We start from the raw sequence: 6,388 nt of genomic DNA, 5'->3' as shown, positions 1-6,388 counted from the left end.
TGTGCTGGAGGAGCAAACTGAACAACCCTCCAATTAAATTCTTATTAGTTGAGATGCTGTAATGAAAGTCTAATGACATATAATGTAGTTAGCAGCAAACAATGCTGCTTTCTGAGTGCTAGTGTACTACACTCAACTACATTTGGATTGTGGTTGAGTTATTATTCTGTTATTTCAGTGGTAGATTTGAATTTAGGTGAATTTAGTTGGTGGTAGAATTACATTTTTGAAATGTACATAAATTAACAAACATTCAAAGGTAGGCTATGAGGTCTCTGCCTGCCAAATTGTCGATGGTTCATGAAAGGAACCCCCTGCCGTGATTTTTGTGATTGCAGAATGCAGGACATTAGGGTTGAAAGGGCTTCAATGAATTGGTATTAACAGGGGACACCATGCCATTAGTTTTTCACTCTACTTAATATTGCTGATGATATTGCTAATTATAACAACAGTCTGCAGGAACTGATATTATAGATCTTGCCAGTGGCTCCCTCGGAAAATATTAACAGAGGTGGCCAGATGAGGCCATTGCAAATCTTGGGGTGGCACACCAAAACAAAGCAACTTGGGGGGGCTGTCATCACCCCCCATGTCATGAACTGTTGTGAAGTTACATTTGGTATTTCAATTAATAGTACCCACTATAAAATATCACATATTAGTCCTTTGAGGCCTGGGCTATTTTCAGTGTAATTTTACTGTTAAGCTCTGGTCATTGCAAGGGCCATATCGTTAATTTTCTCGTGAGAGATAACCACTCTGAGCAATTCAATAGAGAATAATTGGTGTGAATTATTTTTTGTAATAATGTAAATAAATGTTGTAATAAGGGGGGTTGATCATCTTAGGGTGTCTTCAGCCCCCCCAAAATAGGCCTAACAACGTGGAATGCAGATCCCAATGCAGACTAAATCTGTGTAACATGTATTTGCGTTGCCTGAGGTGTTTTTACCCTACTTGGCTATCCTGTATGGCTAATATGTGATTTTAGCTAGATGCTGTTTGTGTGAGGTAGAGGTGTAGCCTACTATATACTTGCTTTGTGATGATGGATGGTAGTAAACAGACATTCTTGCTTTCATGACATGGCTGCCATGTAGTTTACAAAAATGAGATGTTGGACAAAGCAATTGGTTGAGTGGTGATGGTGCGCCATCAGACACCTCCCTCTGACTCCTTGTGTCCTTGTGCTTCCTAAGATTGGTTGATGGATTCAAAACAAAACTGTTCAGTGGTAATATGATACCTTGAGTCAATGAGGATTTTCATTTTATAGAAGTGTAAGCTCTTACAGTTTTATTTTCACCCTTAGCATTCTGCTGTGTTGCCTTATTACATTACATTACATTACATTACATTTGGCTGACACATTTTAACCAAAGCGACTAACAACATGGTAAACAGTTTAAGTTTTAAAGCAATTCTCTCAACAATTTCAGGACAATTTAAAAACGGTAGAGTACAGTAAGAATAAGTGCATTAGTGAGTGCTGTTTTTGAACAGTTGAGTGTCAGTTCAAGACGGGTGGTAAGTGCTATAGGATCAGCTATACTTGTTGTAAGTGGTGTTATGAGAGGAGATGTTCTCTAAAGAGCTGGGTCTTCAGGAGTTTTTTGAAAATAGAGAGGAACTGGCAGTGTGTTCCACCAATGAGGAACAACAGATGAGAAAAGTTTGGATTGGCCTGAGCGTACAGGTGGTAGAGCTAGACGTCGTTCGTCTTAAGGAACGCAACGGTCTGGAGGTAGCGTATGTGTATGAGGGCATTCAAGTAGGTGGGAGCAGAAGTCAAGTCAAGTCAAGTCGGCTTTTATTGTCAATTTCTTTACATGCACTGGTCATACAAAGAATTTAAATTTCGTTTCTTACTTTCCCATGCAGACATAGACATGCTTTAAATACAGACATAGACATACTATAGACATAGCCATAGACAATAAACATTAAATTAAAGTGCAAGACTGAAATATAGAACATGTATGTATCAAAATAGAAATATAGGACATATATATAAAAAAAATGTTGGTGGTCCAGGAGGGTCATTGGCTGATGTGCACCCCAGAAATTTTGTGCTGCTCACTCTCTCCGGAGAACCGGAGACTACTTTGTAAGCAAGCGTTAGAGCCTTGAATTTGATGCGGGCCGCCATAGGTAGCCAGAGTAGCTGGATGAGCAGGGGAGTGCGTGCCCTTTTGGGTTGGTTGTAGACCAGGCGCCGCTGCATTCTGGATCATCTGAAGGGGTTTCACTTTGCAGGCTGGGAGACCTGTCAGGAGGCGTTGCAGTAGTCAAGTCGTGAGATGACTATTGCCTAAACCAGGAGTTAGGTAGCATCTTGAGTCAAGGGAGTCCTGATTTTCCATTATGTTGTAGAGTCGCGCGAAAAGGCACGAAAGCTGACTGAGGCAACATTACATTACATTACATTACATTACATTTGGCTGACGCTTTTTAACCAAAGCGACTAACAACATGGTAAACAGTAAGTTTTAGAACAATTCTCAACAATTTTAGGACAGTTTAAAAAAAAAAACATTAGAGTACAGTAAGAATAAGTGCGTCGGTGAGTGCTGTTTTGAACAGTTGAGTGTCAGTTCAAGACGGGTGGTAAGTGCTATAGGATCAGCTATACTTGTTGTAAGTGGTGTTATGAGAGGAGATGTTCTCTAAAGAGCTGGGTCTTCAGGAGTTTTTGAAAATAGAGAGGAATTGGCCTTGTAGGTTCCACCAATGAGAAAACAACAGATGAGAAAAGTTTGGATTGGCCTGAGCGTACAGGTGGTAGAGCTTGGACGTCGTTCGTCTTAAGGAAGAACGGTCTGGAGGTAGCGATGTGTATGAGGGCATTCAAGTAGGTGGGGAGCAGGTCAAGTCGTCGCTTTTATTGTCAATTTTTTTACATGCACTGGTCATACAAAGAATTTAAATTTGCTTCTTTACTTTCCCATGCAGACATAGACATGCTTTTAAATACAGACATAGACATACATACCATAGACATAGCCATAGACACAAAACATTAAATTAAAGTGCAAGACTGAAATATAGAACATGTATGTATCAAAAAATAGAAAATATAGGACATATATATAAAAAAAAATGTTGGTGGTCCAGGAGAACTGTTTTTAACAGTTACTTGTCAGTTTAAAAACGGCTGGTGAGTGCTAGGATCAGTAAGACATGTAAGTGTTGCTATGAGAGTAGATGTTCTCTAAAGAGCTGGGTCTTCAGGAGTTTTTGAAAGTGGAAAAGGATGTCCCCTGCCCTTGTAGGAACCGGCAGTGTGTTCCACCAACGAGGAACAACAGATGAGAAAAGTTTGGATTGGCTTGAGCGCACCGGGTGGTAGAGCTAGACGCCGTTAGTCAGAGGAGCTTAGCCCGGTCTGGAGGTAGTGTAAGTCTGTATGAGGGCATTCAAGTAGGTGGGAGCAGAGCCGAGACTACTTTGAAGGCAAGCGTTAGAGACTTGAATTTGATGCGGGGCGCCATAGGTAGCCAGTGTAGCTGGATGAGCAGCGGGTAACATGTGCCCTTTTGGGTTGGTTGTAGACCAGGCGCCGCGCGTTCTGGATCATCTGAAGTGGTTTCACCGCGCAGGCTGGGAGACCTGTCAGGAGGGCATTGCAGTAGTCGAGTCGTGAGATGACTATTGCCTGAACCAGAAGTTGGGTAGCATCTTGAGTCAAGTAAGTCCTGATTTTCCTATGTGATGTTGTAGAGTGCGAAACGGCATGACCGGGCGACTGAGGCAAACATGATCTGAGAAGTTTAGTTGGTTGTCGAGAACAACTCCTAGATTTCTTGCAGTCCTGGTCGGTGAAACAGACAGGGAGTCAAATTTGATGTTGATGTAAATTGGTGTATGGTAGGTTTAGCTGGGATGACCAGCAGTTCAGTCTTTGAGAGGTTCAGCTGGAGGTGGTGTGCCTTCATCCATGTAGCTATGTCTGAAAGGCAATCCGAGATCCGTGCTGGAAACCAGGGGTCGCCAGGTGGAAAGGACAGATAGAGCTGTGTGTCGTCTGCATAGCAGTGGTATGAGAAGCCGCGCGAACGGATAATCTGTCCCAAGGAGGTGGTGTAGATAGCAAAGAGGAGGGGCCCAGCACTGAGCCCTGGGGGACCCCTGTGGTGAGATGGTGAGGTGCAGATAGCTGACCAAGCCATGATACGTTAAACGAAAGCATCCTGTGAGGTAGGATTCAAACCAGGAGAGAGCAGAACCGGAGATTCCCATGTCAGCCAGTATAAAGAGAAGGATACGGTGATTGTCCGTGTCAAAGGCAGCCGATAAGTCAAGCAGAATGAGTACTGATGACGGCGGTGTCGCCCTGGCTCGTTCAATGCCTTTGGATAGGAAAGGCAGTAAAAGCGACAGGACGGTAGTTCTCGACTTGAGCAGGGTTGAGAGAAGCTTTCTTAAATGCTTGGTGTTACCCGGCCATTTTGAACGCTGTTGGAAATGTGCGGAGGTTAGCGAGGCATTGATCACATGTGTGATAGCTGGAGCGATGGTCGGGCTGATGGACTGAAGTAGGCTCGTGAGGTTTAGGGTCCAGCGAGCATGTGGTAGGACGGCTGCATGTCAGAGTCTGGACACTTCACTCGGAGAGAGGCGTGAATGCTGAAAAAGATGTTCCAGCAGTCCCTAGAGGTTGTAGGAGTGCGGTATCTGAGTCAGATGCGTTGAGTGGGCATGTAGAGAATTGACTGCTGATTGCTGCCACAACATGATCTGAGAAGGTTAGTTGGCTGTCGAGAACAACTCCTAGATTTCTTGCAGTCCTGGTAAGTGAAACAGACAGGGAGTCAAATTTGATGTTGATGTCATGGTGTATGGTAGGTTTAGCTGGGAGGACCAGCAGTTCAGTTTTTGAGAGGTTCAGCTGGAGGTGGTGTGCCTTCATCCATGTAACTATGTCTGAGAGACCAAGGGGTCATCAGGTGGAAAGAACAGATAGAGCTGTGTGTCGTCTGCATAGCAGTGGTATGAGAAGCCATGCGAACGGATAATCTGTCCCAAGGAGGTGGTGTAGATAGCAAAGAAAAAGCACTGAGCCCTGAGGGACCCCTGTGGTGAGATGGTGAGGTACAGATAGCTGTCCAAGCCATGATACGTTAAATGAGCGTCCTGTGAGGTAGGATTCATACCAGGAGAGAGCAGAACCGGAGATTCCCTTGTTAGAGTATATAGAGAGAAGGATGCGGTGATTAACCGTGTCAAAGGCAGCCGATAAGTCAAGCAGAATGAGTACTGATGACCGAGCGGTCGCCCTGGCTTCTTTTAAGGCTTCTGTTACAGACAGCAGAGCCGTTTCGGTAGAGTGGCCGCCTTTGAACCCAGACTGATTTGGATCCAGAAGGTTGTTCTGTGAAAGGAAGTCAGAGACCTGTTTGGACTGTTTAGACTGCTCGTTCAATGCCTTTGGATAGGAAAGGCAGGAGTGAGACAGGGAGGTAGTTCTCGACTTGAACAGGGTTGAGAGAAGTTTTCTTAAATAACGGTGTTACCCGGGCCATTTTGAACGCTGTTGGAAATGTGCCAGAGGTTAGCGAGGCATTGATCACGTGTGATAGCTGGTGCGATGGTCGAGCTGATGGACTGAAGTAGGCTCGTAGGTATAGGGTCCAACGAGCATGTGGTAGGACGGCTGCATGTCAGGAGTCTAGATACTTGGATTGAGGCGTAAAATGCTGAAAAAGATGTTCCAGCAGCCCCTAGAGGTTGTAGGAGTGCGGTATCTGAGTCTGATGCGTTTTGTGGGCATGTAGAGAATTGACTGCTGATTGCCGCCACTTTGTTTGTAAAAAAATGAGGCAAGGATATCCGCAGTAAGGCTGGATGGAGGATGAGGCAGCTGAGGGTTGAGTAGCGATTTGAAGGTTGAGAAAAGTTTTCAAGTGTCTGTAGCGCTGTTGATTTTGTCATTGTAGAAAGCCGTCTTAGCAGCAGTGATGCAAAGGAGATTAGGAGTGTCTAGCCTTATAGTTATCCACATTTTGAAAAGTAACGAAGCTGAATGTAAACAGCACTCTTGCATTGCCCCCACCCCTACACACACACTCCACCCAACACCCCCTTTTCCTCTGACCTTTTCATCTTTCTGCCAAAAAAAAGTACAAGTGCGTGCTCTGTAAGGGGAGCGACCTGATTGGCTGACAGAAAACAAGAGTAGCTGGGAGTGAGAACAGCGACAGAAGGGTGATCACAGTGATCACACATTCAGGAAGAAATCTTAATTTTTAACTTAGATATCCTCCTTCATTTGGGTGTGTGGAGTGATATCCCTCTTTCATAATCCTTCCCTAAAGCTTTCAGAGCTTCATTCTTAATTGTCTCTAGACGAGACTAAAGTTTTGCCCTCCTCTCTTAGCCCTAATCG

This window comes from Alosa alosa, chromosome 19 (assembly GCF_017589495.1).
Source record: "Alosa alosa isolate M-15738 ecotype Scorff River chromosome 19, AALO_Geno_1.1, whole genome shotgun sequence".
Taxonomy (NCBI): domain Eukaryota; kingdom Metazoa; phylum Chordata; class Actinopteri; order Clupeiformes; family Clupeidae; genus Alosa; species Alosa alosa.
Note: the sequence above shows the minus strand (reverse complement) of the source record.